Source organism: Bombus huntii, unplaced genomic scaffold (assembly GCF_024542735.1).
Source record: "Bombus huntii isolate Logan2020A unplaced genomic scaffold, iyBomHunt1.1 ctg00000153.1, whole genome shotgun sequence".
In the NCBI taxonomy this organism is placed as follows: Eukaryota; Metazoa; Arthropoda; class Insecta; order Hymenoptera; family Apidae; genus Bombus; species Bombus huntii.
This window is the reverse complement of record NW_026099395.1, coordinates 1742-22711: the sequence shown is the minus strand read 5'-3', so window position 1 is coordinate 22711 and position 20970 is coordinate 1742. Positions and strand designations below refer to the sequence as shown.

The following is a 20970-nucleotide window of genomic DNA, read 5'->3' as shown; positions in this document are numbered from 1 at the left end:
AATATAAACGTATACTCGTGCAACAAACTACGCGGATCCGCGAACAAAGATACGTACGAGCTGTTCGCGGCGAATCGAGTGGTCGAAGCAAACCGAAAACGCCTTTCGCGAGTCAAAACGCATCGTCTCTGACGCCACAATGTTAGTGTCACGACCGGCATACTTCAAATCCGATGGACTGACGATGGAGATAAAGATGTGGCGGCACTCGGCGACAATCGGCGGCAATATCGCTGAAGTGTCTAATGAACCATCAACATCCCAACGGTCCTTCCGCCGAAGGTTCTAGAAGAAAGAGCACGTGGCAACGGTCGCGGACGCCTAGCAAATGCAAATGCATGGTGGGGATGTTGAGGGATGACAAAAGAAAGTAATCGGATTCGATCGAAAGTCAAATCATAAGAGCTTCAGTCTTGGAAAGTCACGCCTAGAGTTTGGAAGTGGATTGTAAAGTGAATTGTTGTTAGAAAAAAAATAAAGTTTCTTTTTTTTATTTACACCTCAAATTTCTTTTTTTATTTTGTTATTTTACGTGACATTAGCGCATTCGGTATCGGCAACAGCGCGTGAACGACAAATGGCAGCCGCTAGGATTCGTTACAAAATCTTTGTCTCCCGTGCGATTAATTCTGTATTTAGAATAATTTTAAATATATTTGACAATATCAAGTATCAACTCGTCACGTCATTATTTAAATCATCCACCACAAATCCAAAAACAGAATAAGGAAAACAGAGAAACGAACAAATAGAAAATTAAGTTGCTAACATGTTTTTCTATAATAATATTTTAACATCAATATTGTAATACGCAATGTGTTACGCCGCCTAAAACATCTGCACGCCAGCCCGCGCGACCGGACAACAACCGACCTGCGTAACGTCACTTCGACCCTCAATAAACCTAAGGACCCACCATAACTTTCACTTCCCTGTATTGTTTCGCCATGTGTCTTCAATCCGTTTGTCTTGAAGAATTTCTAAAGCTTAAAAATATTCTCGAAACACAGTCGGTTTTTAGAGAGGTCCTTGGGTTTATTAGTCGCACTTAAAACACGGAGAAAGCGGGTATGCACCCATTAGGAAAATCCGAATAGCCCTGTAATAAAACAAGCTAGGTTTTTCTCACGCACACAGTCATCTATCCACCACGATGGTAGGAGACTCGATACTCATCCCTTCGAGCAGTAGTGCAGGTCATGACCAATCGACACCGCGCTTCGTGGCCCTCACTTTTTCTAACGAAAGTGGGAACAACGAATCCGCGTTCTTTAGGCACAGGGGCACACCCACACCGAACTTTTCTTCCGTATTAGAAAAAGAGCGACAGACAGTCTAAAAACTAACGCCTAACGCGGCAGTCTACACATAGCGCGAGAGTCGCATACTTCACGCAAATCTTTTGTCGGTTCTCGGTGTTGTCGAACACACATCTTCTCTCCTAAATATATTATAGTGCTAAGTCCATTAATACATTAATTTCCATTATAAGAGCCCTGCTCTAGCGTACATATCTATCGCATCTTCATGCGACAAGTTGTTAACTATTTATTTCTCTACGTCAGTGTAATCTAAGTGTTGGAAATATATAATTTATAATTCTGTGAATCACAGTGTTATACAAACTCAATCACCCCTATTATCTCAACGGAAATCAGGGGATCGATCAATTCGTGGTGTCGATTGTTATAATCGTAACGGGGATTTACGACCCCCGTTGACGTCTCTCCTCGCGATTACGTCTCCCCGCAATTGGTCGAAATTTACACAATGTGAAAATGAAAAAATTGGAAGCAACCGAACTACGGATGAAACTAAATCACTTCGCTGCTTGTAAAGATAACTTTTAGTGTTATAAACATAAGTCAAGTAGCAAAGAGCATAAATTGAATTTACCCAAACTCTTCTTGAAATCTGACAAAATGATTCTTTATTTTGTCAAAAAAATCTTTACGTATTTTCCATTCCCATTCGTCGCTTTTTTCAGTGGCGTGTTTATCGCTACGTCGAAACTCCGTCGGGTAGCAGTTAATTTCATTTAAAGTAGAAAACTATTCAGAAACGTGTATACGTTACACAGCAACAAACCAGTCGCCCTGTTATTACCTCGTTCTCAACAGTTCAAATTTCAGGGACAACCGACTACTTAGTATCGACCCAGTACGTCATATTTACTCGCCAAAAGAATTGTAAACGAAAATTGTAACCAGACGTGCCGTTAGTAACTACCATTTTTCGCGAAACTTCTTTTTCATTTGGCGGAAATTTAAACAAACCCCGAAACACCGTGGCGTTTTGCAACTGTCTTTAATCCTTTAAGATAAAAAAGATTGACGCAAAATTTTGACGGGATGAAATTTCACGATATATTCAGGTGAAACGATGCGAAATTAGAGCGAAGCTTATAATGGGAATATAGTTTGCTTGTCTGTTGTCATAAAATGAGATATGCAGAATATATTAAAAAATAGAGTATATGTAATACGAAACTTTATATTATTCATGTTATTATGGACAAAATATCACAATATGTTCATATATTTAAATCTCCTCCGAAAAAGATTATTGTATGTAGAACACAGTTTAACTGTATTTTGAATTCTTGTTTATCAGATCACAATTGATAAGTTGATATTAGGATGATTATCCTCATTTGAAACAATTTTGTGACTGTTACTTGTCAATATACTTTATATCTTATGTACATTTTAAATATAGTACGCAAACTCGAAGTTGCAAGGAACATTAATAAAAACTCAATATTTCAATAACGCCTTTCATGATTATAATTAAATATTTTTTCAAAATGTCGTATCAGTGTTACATCTAGCACCCCCTCCCCCACACACAAAAGTTTACCAATTTATAATATATGTACTAGTAGATTGACAAGTTACGATTTACAGGTTATATAGAATTCTATTTTATGATTTTATAATTTTTCGTTAAATACAATAATCAAATAACTTGCAAATAGTAAAATTTCATTTGTTTTATCGTCAAACTTGTGCAAGGGAACATATTAATGCTGGTAACTTTAGTGACTTGCAAAATTTCAATAGTGCAAGACAGGCCAGATATTCAATTGCAATTGGTTGCTATCCATATTTTCATCGGTCTTACAATAACCTTATGTTATCAATTATGAATTAAAAAGTTAATGAAATCACAACTCACCCAAGGCCAATGGGTATGACTTCTTTTCGAAGATCGATTGAAATCTCGAGTTTGTTGTTTGAGACATTCAGTTACCACAAGACAAAAACACCACTCCATTACAGCCGACGTAAACAAAACATGACAGATTCTTCCAATTCTCGGACAACAAACATAGGCATACATACTGTTTTAAAGTCACAGTCTGTCGTTGAACTTTCGCCAAGTAACTTGATACGCACATATACACGTCCCTCGAAATCAGTTTTCGACGAAAATACATACGTGACATGTTATGTTGCAACCGAACGTGAATTTCTCGCGGGAAATAGCCTGATATCGTTTATTTATGCGTCTCTCAAATACGAATTTTACTATACACTTCGTTTAAGACACGCCATTTTGCAAAACGATTATCGAAAGATTACTGCTTACATCGAGATCGAGAATAGATTCGCAGGAAGCTGGATGCCGCGATTTCTTCCCGCGCTTTACTTTCTTCCGAAGTTGTGATTGGTTGATTTCCTGCTGCCATATTCGGTTTCGCCGAGAATCGTGAACACGTACGCTGGAAGCAATGCGGGGTAATTATTTAATTTATTTCATAATATTATTTAACATATATCGTGAAAAGTTCTGAATATTCGGATTCTTCTGTTATCGTTTCATCGTATGTTAGCATTATCAGCTCTCGATATCGAATTGGCAAACAGAATTTTTCTCATACAAAGTAAGTCACATTAAGTATATGTATATGTATAGTCGAAGCAATGCAATTAAAAATTTTTCCATTTTAATTGCTATTATTTATCACAGACATTTTACCGAGCATTCATTTTATAAATCTTATACATACATATATATATATATATATATATATATATATATATATATATATATATATATATATATATATATATATATATATATATATATATATATATATATATATATATATCGGGTTTACATTAGAATTAGGGTTAGGGGCGTGAAACGAATCTTCGTTTGGGTTACACGTTGTCGTTATGCAATGGAGAAGACATTGACTAGTGCAAATACGATTATTATAGAACCGGACAAGTAACCGCGGTAGTTAGGTGCTCGAGATACTAATGACAATGATCCTAGGTTCAATAACGAATCCGCGGTCAACGGGATGACAACAGAACGTACTCACAAAGTCTAAGTCTGAGAATAATCACTGATCGCGAAGGCGTTACTCTTGGATCGATGAGATCGCGAGCGAGAAAGCCTTTCCCGTCCCGATGATGCCACACAGGAAAACTATAACGGGGTGTGTCTAAGGATACGAGATCATCGGATTCGTCGAGAAAAGCCTTCGTTCAGAAAGTGTTGCTGCTAATTGGTTAATCTCCATATCGGTGGTTAGAAAAGGATGCTAGCCGCCCTCGAGGGAAAGTTGCTAGTGGGAGACGCCGCTCGTTGAAAAATATGTCTTCCCTATCTTCCCGTAGTTGGGACAAAGACTGTTTGTCTGTTTGAAGGACTTTAGTTAACTAAACCTTAAGATTTATAACGGGCCCTCGGGCTAGCCGAACATGTACTGCGGAGACGCATCGACATCTGGCAATCATCTTACTCGAAGAATAGGGTCTGCACGTGGCGAGCCACGGGACAGAAACCGTTGGAATGTTTACTGTCGCGTGTCGCCACAAATATTTCTTTTAAGGAGAGCTATAGAATTACTTCATACCTTTGTTAGGCAAAGCGTTCATCCCGTGACCGCGGCTACGTTCGGCGACTGACTGTCGCCTCGAACCCAAGCTCATTATCACAATTCTCGAATAATTACAATCGGGTTGAATAACTACAATTGTTCAATTACAGCTATAGTAGACTCTAGGTTACAATGTTGCGGGATTATCCAAAATTCCAAAGGCTCCGGTGTTCTTTCATCTCCGACACGGCCATCCTGACTATCACACGTCCTCGTGTGTAACTAAAATATCGTATTTCTTACATTAGATTCGATACAACTGACATTATTTGCGATTTAACTAAATGTCCAAGTAAGTCAAGGGTCCAGTGCAATAACAAAGTTTCGTTCGGAGGTTTGACAACAGAAAAATAAAAGAGAATAGGAATTTGTAATGTTATAATTTGTATTCAAAGTGTTAGGTGCGTTCTGTGAGTCGCCAGCCAGACCGTAATGACACAACAGATCATTTTCGATTTCGTACACCGGTGAACCTCAGTTTGTTGGATCATATTGCCACGTTGGGTGCATTACACCCAGAAAGCACGTAAGCCCACTCAACGGGTTACAACAAAAGCACGTAACCCCACTCAACGGGTTACAACAAAAAGCACATCAACCCACTCAACGGGTTACAACAAAAACACATCAACCCTCTCAACGGGTTACAACAAAAACACATCAACCCACTCAACGGGTTACAACAAAAACACATCAACCCACTCAACGGGTTACAACAAAAACACATCAACCCACTCAACGGGTTACAACAAAAACACATCAACCCACTCAACGGGTTACAACAAAAACACATCAACCCACTCAACGGGTTACAACAAAAACACATCAACCCACTCAACGGGTTACAACAAAAGCACATAAAACCACTCGGTGTATTACTATGACCACAACGCAGTGTTAATGATCCTCTGAGGTCAGTGTACTTGCATCGTTATTATCACCGCCGTTGTCATCACCGCAGACGTCTAACTCAGCAGGGACGCAACCTTCTGGCATTTTTCTCAGTCTGTCGTGTCTGTCCTTATATGATCGTTTGCCGTCTAAGGTTTTTAGGGTATATCTATCTCCTTCCAAAATCTCGGCTATTACGAATGGACCCCTGAATTTCGGATCTAACTTCGTCTGGTTTCTTTCCTCGTTTTTACGTAACACGAAATCGCCAAGGTTGAACCTAACTATTTTAGCTTTGTTTTTGTCGAACCTATCCTTATCGTATTTGGCGCAGTGATACATCGAGCATTTTCGACGATCGCATTTGCGTCTAAGTTAGTTTCGCTTAGTAAGGAGTTATCCCGGTGATCGTGGATTCGTTTGAACTCAAACATTGCTAATAGTATTATTTAATTTAATTATTCGTAGATCGTATTATTCATTAGGCTTAGTGTTTGTTAGACTTATTATTAGTTGTACTTATTATTTGTTAAGCTTAGTGATAGACCTGTATATATGTCTAAATAAAATCTCGGCTTTGTGAAACGATGGCTAGTCCACACGAAGAGTCGTCGCGCGCCCAAAATTCGAATCGTGACCCGACATATATATATATATATATATATATATATATATATATATATATATATATATATACAAGATATATATACAAGAAAGAAGATACAAGAAAGAAGATACAAGAAAGAAGGAATATTATATTAGCGGCATTTTTGTAGCCATTATATAGGGTTTCGATCGCATAATTAATCAGTATCAACTTACCAGTCTTTAACGGAAGGACAAAAAGAAGAGCAGACGACACACAGACCGCAATCATGATCATTTTCAAGTAGAATCTCAAACTGCCGTACATCTTAGAAAACTTCGTTAGTCGTAAGGGATCAAAGGATGATGTCCGCGCTAGGGAAAATAGATGAGAAGCGGCTATTTCAACAACCACCGTGTAGGTACTGCACTAGCCAGAAGTATCTGCGACAGAAATCAGAATACACTCGTTTTCGCATGGTTGGATCAATTTCGCGTGGGACTAACCTGATTGAACCTAACGCGGGATAATTGCTCAACTCACGACTTTAACCAGCCCGCTTGATTCTCTGTAAATGCTTGAAATTGACGCTTGGATTCTTTCCAGATTAACTAGCTTTGCCCCTCCCTCCCTTTATCTATTTTCTTAGATCGACTTAGACTGCCACAATATATTATCTTTCTTCTTTTCTTTCCTTTTCTTTCCTTTTGATCTTTTAAAGCCCTAAATCGCTGGCTATTTTGTATACTATATATTTTGTACACTCAATTACTCTGTAAGTCATAAGTACATATGTTTTACAACGTTATTTGTCATATTTCAGTTAAACCCCAGAAAAGCCAGAAATATATTTTCAGCATGTTTTAACGCGCCCCTGGCAAAGATCTCAAAAACGAGTTGCGGCACAATTTAAAGCGACAAATAGCATCGCGTGTCTCGTTGTGGTAACACACGGTTCGCCAGTTTTTTTTTTTTTTTTTTTTTTTTTTTTTTTTTTTTTTTTTTTTTTTTTTTTTTTTTTTTTTTTTTTGATATCGGTGACTGCCATATTCTCTTGAGTTTCCAAATCGTAAAGAATCTTTCCCCAGGGATTGGTCAACTGTGTATGTCCCCATGCGACGTAACTTGCTTAAGGAACACGAGCCGGTGATATGCAGGCAACGTATAATTGATTATCATTCGCTCTGAAACGCTGAAGTAATGACCAGTGCAGTGGTCCAGTGGTCATATTGAATGCCGCTGGATATATCAGCATTTGGCAACCTAACCCAGAGAAGCAGGAAATATGAAGCTACCGAATACCAATTAACTTCGTAGTTGCACGGTTCACATTCCATCATTTCTGAATATGCGAGGACAGTCCTCTTATTGTGCTTTTAATTCTTTTATTTGTTTCATTTTCAGCAAATATACTGGTTTTTTTAAATTAAGCTTCTGTTTATACAGAGTTACAGATTATATTAATTTTATATAGAATATATTTAAGAAAGATATTTAATTTTTTGCTAGTTAAGTATCGATTAAGTTACTGTACCTTTGTTCCGATAAATGCGTGCCATTTCCTCGAATCTAATATCATAGCAAATGCCAATACCTATTTTGCAGCCCTTCACATCGAACGTCGTTAGGGAGTTACCAGGACTGAGTGAATCACTCTCTCGAAAAGTAATCTTATTAGGAATGTCGATGTCGAATAGATGTACCTAATAACATAAAAATGTAGTCGCTAATTCTATTGCTGCAACTTTTGTAATTTAATATCAAAGTTACCAACTCCTAAACTTTAATTATTTTTTATTTAATAACTGACAGCGTTTTTATCACTTTCTTTTATTAAAAAATCTTATCATTTAATAATGTTTAAAAAGGAGAAAAAATAAGTATAATAATATTTTAAGTATTTGAAAAATTTATACAACACAAACACATTACAACAAAAATGGGCGTTTCCCGTATCATAACGTATTTTATAAACCGTAAATTATAGAATTGGTTATAGTATACGTATGTACATATGTATATTCCTAAATTATTCCTAGATAGAGTCACTTTCTTCGCCCCAATATTTTCAAATTCAAAGCCATAAAGGAATATATTACTTACCTTTCGGTGTTTTGCTATCAAAGTTCCATCGGGACCCCAAATAGTACAGGTATTGTACAATTTATCGCCCTCTATTTCAGGCATCGTACCACCAACTACATAGATGTTGTTTTCTTTAGCTGCGTTCGATGAAGCAACGCTCGTTTCACCATCAGGAATACTCTCGGCGTATTTTGGAAAGTACTCTGCGTTGCAATATTTCAATTAATGAAATGTCTTTTGTTCCAACCATAAATTAAATTGAAATGTTTGTCAGTTTTTTATTTTTTAAATTATTAAAATAACTAAGTTTTATATTTCGACTTAATTAAATATGCAATTACTTAGCTAATAGTATATATAATAAATTGTTTCTACAGGTTCAAAATGAAAAATGAATATTTAGAAATATTTAATTACGACAATGCTATTTGTGTTAGCATCAGTGGCTTGTTACTCAACGACTTTGCTAGTACTTTTTGAAACATAAAGTTAGTTTTCAATTAACACTTATACTAGAGGCGGAATTATAAATGCAAAATAATTGATAATACTAATTTATAAGTACCTAATTATTAGTATCTTCAAAAATATATTTATACAAAAATCACGATAATCATGAAAATGGGGAAATCCTATATTCTCGAATCAATTCACAATTTATTTTGTATATTAATTAGATTCCGCGCTCATCAGTACGTACTCACTGGCGAGATCGAGAAAATGTATCGGCAATTCCTCGTACGACCAGAGGATCGGAAATATCAAAGGATATTATGGCGCAGCGCGAGTGGAGAAACAGAAACATATGAGCTTAACACCGTAATACTCTTATCATAGAAATAGAAGCAGTCCTCAATTCCCGCCCGCTAACTCCTATCTCCACCGATCCAAATGATCTCCTAGCCCTCACTCCCGGACATTTCCTCATTGGCGATTCATTAATGTGCTTACGTGATCGAGATTTCAGAGACATTCCATCGAACCGACTCTCCAAATGGCAGCATATCCAACAGCTTAAACAACATTTTTGGAACCGCTGGCATAAGGAGTATTTGAACGAGCTAACCAACCGCAATAAATGGAGCAAGGGTGGACACAGCATCCAAAAGGGCACAATCGTCATCCTCAGAGAGGACAACGTTCCCTCCATGCATTGGCCTCTGGGCCGAGTTCATCCAGGCGCCGATGGTGTTGTCACGTAAAATAACAAAATAAAAAAGGAATTTGAGGTAAAAAATAAAAAAAAGAAAACTTTATTTTTTTTCTAACATCAATACACTTTACAATCTACTTCCGAACTCTGGGCGTGACTTTTTAAGACTGACTCTTATGATTTTACTTTCGATCGGATCCGATTACTTTCTTTTGTCATCCCTCAACATCCCCACCGTCCATGCATTTGCTAGGCGTCCGCGACCGTTGCCACGTGCTCTTTCTTCTAGAACCTTCGGTGGAAGGACCGTTGGGATGTTGATGGTTCATTAGGCACTTCAGCGATATACATTGTCGCCGAGTGCTTTATCTCTATCGTCAGTCCGTCGGATTTGAAGTATGCCGGTCGTGACAGTGTCATCCGGACAGCTACAGTTCAGACGGCAAAAAGCATTTTGGATCGGGGCGTCAAAAGGCTTGTCCCACTGCCAATTCAACCCGATCTCGAGAAACCCGAACAACTAGCCACCGAGACGAAATAAGATGGGAACTTCAACCACACCTCGCTAGTTTGATCGGTACCCTCTCAACGGGGGGAGAATGTTACGCCATGCGGCTTACCATAGGTCATATTCTTAACTATCGATCGCGGCACTATAATGTCGCAGACGGACCGTCGCGTCTGCCCGGCAAACAAACATTGTAGTGGCAAGCGCATGATTCATTAAGCAGGGCGACTTCCAGAAACGTCGACTCGTGGTCGTTATTTTACCTCGCGTAAAAGAATGTGGCGTGATCCGAACGTAGTGGGGGTCGCCTTCCAGAAAAAACGAAAAAAATCGAAAGGCGTTCAGAACTTTTCGAGAAGTCGAACCGTCAACACAGGTGGTATGTCGCGCATTACTTATCAACCAAAACGCAGTTACATTTTTTTTGTTCCATTTATATCTTTCTAGTTAATAAGTTGTTGAAATAAACATTAATTTATTTGTGTTAATTCTGTGGAATTTCATTGAACTACTGAACTGATCAGTTCGTGGCGTCGATTATTTAATCGTAACGGGAAATTACAACTCTCGTTGACGTGCTATCTCGCGATCGCGTCTCTCCGCGAACGGTCGAAACAAAATGATTCACTAAAAACTGTCCTGAATTCCTAAGAACTTATTTACCGCAAAACTGACAAAGTGTTTATTTAAAAAATGAGGTTGAAGGTAGTCCTTTTCTTTCATTTCATTCATTTTCATTTTCTTTCTTAAGTATGGCTAACACAATATCTAATCAATTAAAATTTTATATTTTCACGTGAAAAGTTTCTTTAGATAATTATTATCAACATGATGACTAACTCTTACGGATTAATACGTGTCTGTAGGGCAATCCGGTGGACTCGATCGGCTTTTTACTTCGAAAGTTGAGTAATCGGTGTCGCTTTCTTACGCATCTTTGAACTGTATAAATGTTTTAAAATTGTTTGATCCAGAATGTACCACACCGGACAATCAAGAAGGCAGGTGCCTTGACTACAGAAAATGTAAACCTCTGCAAGAAATATGGCAGATACAGTACCGTACAGCCACCGATTTTTATAGACGATCAGTGTGCAGATACCAGGGCAATGTTACGATCGTTTGCTGTCCGAACGATCCAAACAAAGAGAAGAGAGAAATTTTAATAAAAACTGTGTATAAGTATAAGGCTTTGCGACCACCATACTGAGGTTTTAGCAACGTCTCTCATACCAGGGTGGTCGATGGTAAACCAGCTGAACTTGGTACGTTTTATGTCTTTCTTTCCGATTAATAATAAGCCATTTACTGCAAAGAATGAACTTTAAAGGCATTAAACAGCACATCAATGTACATTTCAATTAGACTAAATAATAATGCTATGATTTTATCGGTAGTAACTTTACTTATTAACTTGAATTATTTCTTTCTTTTACTTCATGTTAGGAAGAGTATCTTTTTGCTTGAAATAAAAAATTGATATAGGAGTAATAATATGGATAGAGATCAAAAACTGTTAGGGCAGAAATTACACGTTTGAACTTTATAGTTCAGTATAGTTCAAATAGAAATTATATAGAATTATTTAATAATTTGTATTCCACTGGAATAAAAATTTAATTTCTGTCTTTATCAAATCTCTGTTTCAGAGTATTTGTACGTATGTACTTATCGTCTGCTGTATGATCGAATTTCGAATAGGTAATAATCGTTGTTACTCGTTATGTGAGAAAAAATTATGTATATTCACAACTATGACTATTGCATTTTAGGCGCTTGGCCATGAATCGCTGCATTAGGTTTTCGTAATCCCCGAAACCCAGACAAACCACTATGGAAGTGCGGAGGTTCCCTGATATCGGCTAGGCATGTTTTGACCGCAGCACATTGTGCACATATGGATGGAATAGAAAACATACACAATCATAATATTGCCATTCTTAGATTGGTGGAGGAGGTGCCATTTTCGAGTAAGTCCTCAAATATATATATATATATATATATGCTATTGAGTATTACTGAAGTATCATATCCTGAAATTTCTTACTGTACACATATATTGTGTCATAAAGCGTGTATAATTCTTTCTCATACTTTTGGTCATTAGTTTCCTGCATTTTCATTTATTTTTTTATTTTTCAGGGTACGTATATCCCATTTGTACGAAAGAGCCCCTACGAAAGAGCAACTTCGTCGGCTATAACCCCCTTGTTGCTGGATCGGGAGCATTAAGATATAGTAAGTGATATCAATTTTATAATAAAATTAAATAGTTCCAGTCTTAAATATCTTTCTTATTTTCTTCGTAGGACGACCACGACGTAATGCATTAATGGAAGTACAAATGCCAGTGATTAAGAACGCCGAATGCAAAATAGCTTATTCCAAATTTCCTAATGCACCTGATATCACTGATGGTATAATATGCGCCGAACATGCTCAGGGTGGAGAGGATTCTTGTACGGTAATTAAGTTACAGAGTTACTACAAACTATACGGTATCTGAAGACACGTCGATTCGAATTAACATCAAATCGACGTCTTAAACATTAAAAATAATAGATAAACACAATTTAATAGTTTTGCCCACTTCTCACACCTCGTTATGGTATTTAATCTAATTTCCTCTAATCTTAGTTTTGCTCAAAATACATATAACATGTACGTTATAAATTGGAGTATTTCAATACACAAATCAATAGAAGATTATTACTGTATATAAGTATAATTTCAATACAATTCGATCGATATATTTCAGTATCTTTGATTAAAAATTTAACGATCCTTTCAGGCTGACCGCGGCGGATCACTGCTGATACAACATGAATTAACCTCGTATTTAATAGGTATTGTGTCTTATGCTTATAAGTGCGGCACAGCTGGGTATCCCAGCGTTTACACTAGGGTCACATCGTACCTTGACTTCATTCTCCAAGCGATGCAATAATATGATATTACTGTTCCATAAATATCATTGTGTAAAAAACGTAAAGTTGGATTTTCTTATTGTGGAGATAAGAAACAGCTCAAATTTACATTGTTTTGTACGTTACAAATTATAGGCTTAAAATGTACGAAATGTAACTTTGAAACGACACTAATTTTTTACGCACGATAAACCTCCACGACTTAGGTATGTAAAGATGATAAACGTATATTAATTCTATTAATTTGGTAATAATAAACCAACTTTCTGAGAAGTTCTGTAAATTTCGTTTCTTTTGTATCAAGAGAATAATGGAATATTCCACTTAGATCGTATACTTCTTGTATGTACGTACAAAATTTTCCGGCTAATCTAAAACACTTCATAAGATAGAGAGCTTCTGGAAATTCGGACACAGAGAGTGCATAAAATACAAGATAAGTCTCGTGTCTTTCAAAATTATTTTTTATTCGCTAAAAACGTCCTGTGTACTCATGCAATCACATGCAACCTCGAAACTTCACTTATTTTTTATCACTTTCCAATTCAATACACAGTTTCTGCATTTTTGACTATATGTAAGAGAAATTTCCATTCAGCCAAAGGTGTACTTACAGATTATAGATTCCTATACGACTCTCAGTAAAAATTTATCCGCACTCCAGATAGTTAAAACTTCTGTCGACCGTATTGATCCATCTGCACTCTTCGTATGACGTCAATATCTGTTCAGTGCTGCTGCGCAGGTTTCTTTGTGTTACGTCAATTCGTTTGTGACCGTTGCGCGAGTAATGGCGCTTTGCAATGGTGATTTGCAGGAAAACAGTGCAGGATGCTGTGATTCGTTTCTTGTGGTCGGAGGTTATGTTTGATGCCTATATTTATCAAAGATTTAATGCACATTATGGAGAAAGTGTTTTGTCACGAAGTGTGTTTGAATGGGCACAAAAGTTCAAAGAAGATCGCACAAGTGTTATGAAAAAACAGCTGGACGCCCGTCCACATCCACGATGACAACATTGAACGTGCTCATGAACTTATGCTCTATGGAATAGACGAGTGACAGTGGATAATGTGGCAAATCATTTGCAAATCAGCCACGGCTCTGCTTATGCAATAGTACACGACAGATTTGGATTTTAAAAAGTTTGTGCGAGATGGATGCCGAAAAAGCTGATGAAAAGGTGAAGACGACGATGCATTCGTGGTTCGCAGCTCAGCCCAAAACATTTTTTAATGAGAAAATATAAAGGTCCTTCGGCAAATGGACAAAGTGTATACAGAAATCGAGTGATTATGTCAAAAAATGATGTATGTCTTTTTTGACAATTGCTTAAAATAAATTCTACACCGACAGAGCGGGTAACTTTTTACTCACCCTCGTAAGACACTTAAATTTCCAATCTATTATGATGAATAAAAGAGCTTATACTATTAAATCTAATTGTATTTTGTTGCATGAGAGTACACGTGTATGTGATGTACATTACCTTTATATCCCCTTGAACGCTTCAATATTGCGCATATATACTATATTTTGTACAGCTTCTATAAAATTTCGTATGTTTGTTTAGGCTGTTAATCTAGAGGCTGGAGTACAAAGAAGTGGCACAATGATGTGGGCTGATGACATTTATAATTATCAAGGAATCACCCCTACATTCGCTCAGGTATATATCGTTGACTATAATGTATTTAACATATATGATTGTTAGAATATTAATAATTAATTTTTAATTCTATCAGAATTTTAATGAAACTGTCCCTTGGGAAGGAAGAACTGATACCTTGATATCACGGTTTGTACATCCTATATATACGACAAATTTTAGAACATTATATAACGAAGAACCAGATCGTCGTGGCCATGTGATGTGAATAAAAGGACTTGAATTTGATGATATTTTTATAATGTTAGATAACATAACTAAGTATCTTCACAGTAAGATAGGATGACATGGTTTACATGATCTTAATGTTGTTCACTCGAGTGATGATATTATAAGGAAAAGTGTAATATCACAGGTAGGATGATTCATAATTTAGAACTACTAACTCATGTATGTATTAAAAATTAAAGAAATATATTAAATTTTATAGGATATTTATGTTTAGTAACCAGTAATTCAGAGATTGGTATTCATGGTTACTATAACGAGGCTGTAGAAACGCACCCTTTCTTCTTTGCAAATGGTCCTGTATTTATGTCTAAGCCGAAACTGGAACCTCTGAATAATTTAGATTTATTCTTGTTATTTTCTAAAATACTTATCTACAGTATACCATAAGGAATGATACCGTATCGCACCTAATCAAGTGCCTTAAGAAACATCAACAGGATATCACAGTAATCCCTTATCGACTGATATGTAAGTAAAAGTTATCTGTCATTGTTATACACAATTATGTGTTAGTGTTATACACAGTTATTTATCATTTTCTATTAATTCAGTTGTAGCCACTACAATATCTATGACACTGGTAGTAATTATAAGAACAATAATGATGTTCTATAAGAGGAAATGATGATTAGGAACAAAAACTTACAGGTAAGTCAAAGTATATGTTATTTGCCATTTGAAAAGAAAGTTACTAACTTGGAATTTTTTGATAAATAATAATTGTGCAAAATATATTGGATTTCAAATTTGTCAAAAATTGAAATTTAAGAAGCATTGTAATAATATAACATTAATATTTTGATTTTTCAGGAGATATCATGCGGTGGATGGATAATATGTAAAAAATATTAAGCAGTATATGAATTTTCATATTGCGTAGAGATAACAAAATGAATTTTAAAAAATGTCGACATGGTAATAAGAAATAGCATCATGACAAAGAATATATAAACACAGTTTCATTTTTTATAAATAAAAATTTGTTGTTCCAGATTTTGAAATATAGTGAAACGTTTAATTAGTATCTTAATATCTTTAAATAATTATTATTTTAGAATCAATTGTAATTGTATCATACGTACTTTTGAATTCGTGCAAGAACATATGTTATTTTGAAGTAGTTATTATTAGGAAATTGTTAGACGCGAACAGTATGCGAAAAGTTAGTATGTAGTGTAATAATTATCAATCAAAGCACAAGAATTAAATTCTTTAGGAAAAAATTTCCGGAATTTCTTATTTACATGATTATAAAGAAATCCATAACAAAAAGGAGCTGCTTTCTAATACTTCTCTTCCTTGTAATGCCTACGTTAACAATAACGAGGTTCGACTTTTTGTTTTTAGAGGGATACTGGAAAATTTGAAAGTACAGTACCATTGGGAAGAAAATCACGATATTGAAAACGATATTTGCAAGTAAATTTCCAAAAAATCTGTTTTCAAATCTTCGCTTTCTATTTCACATTAAAAGAAAGGGAGGGCTGCCTTCTTTTTCTGCAAGACAAAACAAACATTCTGAATCTCGTATCAATGAATGATGTCAATAAGTTATTTTTCTTTTCAGATTGAACAATATTCCAGATTTATTCATAATTTCATACTACGCGAAGAATAGACTTTCATAGGTATATAAAGGAAATATTAAGTATAGGAAAACTCTTTTTCGTTGTAGGTGACATATGCTTCACGGTTGAACACATGTATTTTTGAACACATATAAATGAAAAAGTACTCTTATGGAGAAAAAGAATTGATACCTTCGATTGACATTAGATAATGTATATAAACTTATGAACAATCACTATCACTATCAGTTTGTATTTTAGGTGCACACGCAGATTTGTTGGAGTTCTTATAAAATGTACTTCCTGTACGAACGTTTTATTCTTCCAAATTTTACGATACTATGTCTCATATGATAACTATATGGATTAAACGTAATATAAATGATCCGAAAATAGACTCGAACGACATTAATTGTCTTTCTATTTATACCAATATCGAAAATACAAGTAAAGCTGGAGCAATAGTATGCAAGAATGGACTATTTATTATTTTAAACCAAATCATAGCATATTCAGAATGCACAGTATTATCATGAAACGACGAGTTTTATGTTAATTCCGACCGATTACAATACCTTTCTTTCGTTTACAAGGAACGACGAGACTGGCAGTTGCGTGATTTCCAATGCAAAAGCCGCGATATCTGCACGATAACCTAACCTCAACCGATTTTGTTGTACTATTCTTACGTGGACTTCGTTTGTACCACTTTCGTAACAAAAATAGAATACGTAGAACACAGCATTCCGTTATGCGATATTGTCGATTCCTAACATCCGAAAAATCAGAGATAATTTTTTCCCTACAGTTGTACATTTGTGTGAAAAATTACGAACGTAAAGTTGTTTGGTGCATGCACAGTCCTCCCCTCCGCTGCATTTGCGTGGACATGCTAGAAAGATTCACTTTTCCACGGTGAAACTGTATGTATTATAATTTCATTTTTACAAAGGTCGAACATCCTACTATGCATAAATTTAATATTAATATAAGCAGGTTTCGTGTTAAGTATTACATCTGACGTATAAGCACACGTGTGTACGAGCCTTGGTTTTAAATGTCTTATAGTAGACACCGAAAAGATTATTCAGTTGGATATCTGACTCAACATCAATATTTTACTAGGAGATAACATGTTAAGAACACGTTGGTGGATGGCATGGGAGATGATGAATGAAGACATACTTCTGTGAGATACATAAAATAGTAGTCAGAACGTATTTTGGCGCTTGGGGACAGCAACAGCTTTTTTTTTGTTTTTATTTATTTGTTGAAATTACAATCAATTCTCGCGTTGAGAATTTTCAGTAATTTTTCCGGCGTGGCGCAGTGACATGGCTGTTTATTTACAATAAGTTAATACTTATTATAGATAGGTATAATTTATAAGTATTATAAGTAAGTGCATATGCTTAATTTGGATAATTAAATGAATCTAACGTTTAGGTCTAGCGAGTAGTGCCTCTTCAGCCTGCGAATCTGGTCCGTCGTATCGAGTAGTCCAGTGATTAGGGGGTTTCGGTGTTTCTTGACTCTTTTGCTATATCTGTCGCTATATTTTGCTATTTCCTCTTTGACTGTAGGTATCTTGAGGTCGCGATGGATGGTTTCGTTGGTAACATACCAAGGTGCGTCTATTAAGGCTCTTAGCGCTTTCGATTGGAATCGTTGTAGTATTTCGATGTTGGAGTTACTTGGACAGCAACAGCTGGTGATACTGTCATACACCTCCATTTATAAACTTTCGAAAATCGATGTGACCTTCAAACTTTAGTGTATTCTGTTTCACAGCACAAAATGTTTCCGAAACGTAAGTTTATTGTTACAATAAACTTGACTAGTGGCTCTGAAATACTATCCTTGAAAAAACAATGGGGAAATTGGAGCAAAAAAAAAGAAGGAAATAAACAAAGACCTTGTTGGTTCGTAAAAATAAAATATGCTACAGGAAAAATTTTTTCCAACGGATTGAGATGCGACAAGCTTTAAAAGCTATGACGCGAATCGAGCGTTTGTCTACAAGAGCGCATTTTCGGTGGATATATATGTCGGAATGACATTGGGGATAGGGTTGTCGGTGTTTGAGGAGTCTTCATTGAAGGTAGCCATCGTTGCGGTGTAACGAAGATACGATTTATTGACACAGGTATGAATAACACAGGTTTTGACAATCTACCACGGCGGTGAGACGTCCGCGACACTAGTGACAGTGGTCTCCGGTTCAATAACGAATCCGCGGCCAACGGGATGACAGATGGGCGTTCTCGCTGAATCTAAGTCTGACTCGTAAAAATAATTGCTGAGCGTAAAGACGTTACTCTTTGGTCGACGGGAGCGCGTAAAAGAATGCCCGTCCCGTCCCGACGATGTCACAGAGGAAAACTATAATGGGGTGTGTCTAAGGACACGAGATCATCGGATTCGTCGAGGAAAGCCTTCGTTTAGGAAGTAAGGGAAATTGACGTTGCTGCTAATTGGTCAATCTCCATATCGGTGGTTAGAAAAAGATGTTAGCCGCCCTCGAGGGAAAGTTGCTAGTGGGAGACGCCGCTCGTTGAAAAATATGTCTCCCCTATCTTCCCGTAGTTGGGACAAAGACTGTTTGTCTGTTTGAAGGACTTTAGTTAACTAAACCTTAAGATTTATAACGGGCCCTCCAGCTAGCCGAACATGTACTGCGGAGACGCATCGACATCTGGCAATCATCTTACTCGAAGAATAGGGTCTGCGTGTGGCGAGCCACGGGACAGAAACCGTTGGAATGTTTACTGTCGCGTGTCGCCACGAATATTTCTTTTAAGGAGAGCTATAGAATTACTCCATACCTTTGTTAGGCAAAGCGTTTATCCCTTGACCGCGGCTACGTTGGGCGACAGACTGTCACCTCGAGCCAAAGCTCACCGTCACTAATCTAGAACAATTACAATCGGATTGAATAACTACAATTGTTCAATTACAGCTATAGTAGACTCTAGGTTAGAATGTTGCGGGATTATCTAAAATTCCAAAGGCTCCGGTGTTCTTTCATCTCCGACATATAATTATATAATGACTCATTGAAAACCAGCTTTCATTTTTTGTTGATAGTATGGTAAGAAAATGTGAAGTTCGAACGCTTGTAACGATTGCCTGAGTTGCGTCATCCTTGGTTTTAGGAAAAGATAGGGAAGTCACTGAAGGGTGTCGCGGCTTCGATGTCTTTCGTAGCTGCGACGCGGAGGCCTCTCGGTTGTTCTTTGAACAATCGTCAACGTGGACGAACGTCAAAGCGAAACCACGCGAATTCGGCATTTCCGATAATACGGAACTCTGTAAACGCGACTGCGTTGAATTCGTTCGATTAATTCCTAGCAGTATCTATAAACAGTGAACTTAAGGCCCCATACACAACTGCATACGCTAGGTTGTAAGAAATAATAGCTATATAAGTATGTAGCGGCGCATGAGTTAGAGAACGATGCAAATCGAGAGCGACTCATATTATTGTTTTGCCTCGTGACACTTACACAGTCTTGACGTACATGTAACGTCAACAAATATCTCCAACAGACTCAGGAAACCTGAACAGCCTTGCACACGACACCGACTCCCAAAACAAAGGAATATGAATTCGGCACATAGGCATAAGATAAACGAACATCTAGAAGGGCTGTGTCTTGATCGAGTCTTTCAGTCTTTCGGTAACGGTCAAATCGCACACTTGTAATCCTATTATAAAATAAAGGTACCTCGAACTCTGGTTCAAGAACCCAACATTTTTTTATTATTATTTTCCCATTATTTTTACGTGACATTTTGGCGATCCTGCCAGGATCCATTCGCTTCAGTGTAAACGAAGTTACGATTTCGGTCTACGGACATTATTGAAGATCGAAGGATTCGAACTACTTGTGTTATGAACTTTGCTGTCAATAATTTACCACGGTGGACCAAATTAACGGGGCCACTGTCAGCATAGAACAAATCAACAGAACGAGTTTGACACTCAAACGCATTTGAACGCGCCACAGAGGAAAACACCGCAAGGGAACCTCATTCTACGAACTTACGTATCAAGGTGAGAAAAGTCGGAATTCTTTTAAACAATATAGAACGCGAAAAGTTAGTTTCTCTAGTAACTCTAGCGAAGAGACAATATGAACAAGAAAGACACAAAAGCCGAGACAAGTTTACCCTCTACAAGTGGAGTTCAAAATAAAACGGGAACACTCGATTCCTCTACCAGAGCAATTTTAGACTTAATACAGAGACAGAACGAAGAATTTCGACAACAATTTAACGAAATAAAGAATGCTTTAAAATTAGCGAACGAAGAAAATAGAAAACGCGCTAACGAAATGGAAATATTAAGTAGAAACCTCTCTCGTGTTAAACTACCACAAATAAACGTAAAATCAACTGAATTCGGTTCTATGATGACTGACGATGACGATAATATATCAGTATTAAAACACGATA

General features: G+C 36.7%; 1 long non-coding RNA gene across 3 annotated transcripts in view; it reads left to right on the top strand.

Moving 5' to 3' along the window:
- LOC126877364 (uncharacterized) overlaps nt 1-14983 on the top strand; it is a 97288-nt gene extending 82305 nt beyond the window's left edge. For all 3 annotated transcript variants that reach the window (XR_007694961.1, XR_007694960.1, XR_007694957.1), the window contains exon 3: nt 14790-14983. This is a non-coding gene — a long non-coding RNA (uncharacterized LOC126877364). The remainder of the gene's footprint in view (nt 1-14789) is intronic.
- Nucleotides 14984-20970: the final 5987 nt, after the last annotated feature.